We start from the raw sequence: 1,657 nt of genomic DNA on the forward strand, positions 1-1,657 counted from the left end.
TGTTGTTGTTGTTGTTGTTGTTGTTGTTGTTGTTGTTGTTGTTGTTGCGCTCCTGGTAAAGCACGACTGACATTCGTGTCTTTTTGTTGTTCTTTTTTCCGTCATCATAGACCTCCAGCTGGGACCTTCACATCTATCTAATGATGTTCCCCTTGAAGAGGGCGACACCGTCCAAGCAGACTTCAGCCGTAGCTTCAAAAATCAAAAACAAGATCCTCAGTAAGTTCTGAGCGTCGTGGCTCCCCTGTTCACTTCAGTTCATGTATAAAGCATCAAATCACAAGCGATGTTGTCTCAGGGCACAGAAACATCCACGCACATGCATACCTGTGCAAGGTGTTGAGTAACGTGAAGGCTCTGTCGTGACCCCGCAGACACCTCGTCCTTCTTTAAGGTCTCTCTGAAGAACAACAACAAGGCCTTGGCTCTCGCTCTGCAGGCCCAGAAGGAGCGGAGCAGGCAGCTAGAGGTGGAGGTGGTGTACCTCCAGAAACAAGTGAAGAGCCTCTGCTTCGAACTGGCTGCTAAGAAATATGCAGAAAAGAAGCAGGTGAGTCTGTTGAGGGTTTGCGACGAGCTGAACGTTTCACGGGTCACAGGCATCTTGCATCTTTTTTATTTATTCCAACTTTATTTCTACAGGTTAGTGTCATTGAGCCACGAGGACTCGTTTACAAGAGACACCTGTTCCAGACAGAACATATAAAGGACAGACAGTAACAATAAACTCCAGTAAAATGCAGTTAAAATAAGAGCAGTGTATAAAACAATAAATCCGTGTGAAATGATCAAAACAAGAGCATATTATTAAAAACAAGAGTTTATGTGGAGGATGACTGGCTGCAGACACTTGTTTTTCTTCTGCAGCTTCTCATCGTAAAGAGCCTGCAGAGTGACGCTCAGAAGCACGTGCAGATGATGGAAGAGCTCATCTCTGACAGTGTAAGCACATCTTGATCACTTAAAGACGTGGAATGCTGAGCATGACATTCTCCATAACTGACTTTCAGTGGAAGCTTTTACTTATTTATTTTGACCGATTCGTTTTACCTGAATACTGTTGTTGATGTGGGCTGCAGGTCTACGACAAATCTGTAGGTGCAGAATAAACTTTCAGTCAAAAGGGTTTTATTTGCTTTAATTCTTGTGTTCTTACAAAAACCTTGGTTTAAACAAAAATACTAAACCCCTGAGGACGCATGGTCTGACACAGAAAGACATCCGGGCCTTTGAACCTGGTTCAGGTGCAGAGCCGCCACTGGGTTGTGCTGCAGAAGCGTCTGCCTGGAGGAGCTTCACCCCCAACAGGTGGGGTTTGAACTTGTTTATGTGGCACGCTCTGGACTTCTCTCCCTTCAGGAGTTTTGATAACAACCACTTTCACTTATCACTAATGTCATAAAGACCAAAAGATGTGACATCAAGTGCAGAGCCAGGTACGAGGAGAAACCAGAGGATACTGTTAAACTACAGTGTTTCCATGTAAAACCTTGTTACCAGCCTGAAAGTGACGTGAAACGTTCGACCGTTCATTTACAGACAATAACTTGTCTCTGAAACCAAAGTATAACAACACTTATAATAAATATAACAACACTTATAATAAATATAACACTTATAATCAATATAACAACACTTATAATCAATATAACAACAC

Source organism: Nematolebias whitei, chromosome 13, assembly GCF_014905685.2.
Source record: "Nematolebias whitei isolate Nwh7 chromosome 13, NemWhi1, whole genome shotgun sequence".
Taxonomy (NCBI): domain Eukaryota; kingdom Metazoa; phylum Chordata; class Actinopteri; order Cyprinodontiformes; family Rivulidae; genus Nematolebias; species Nematolebias whitei.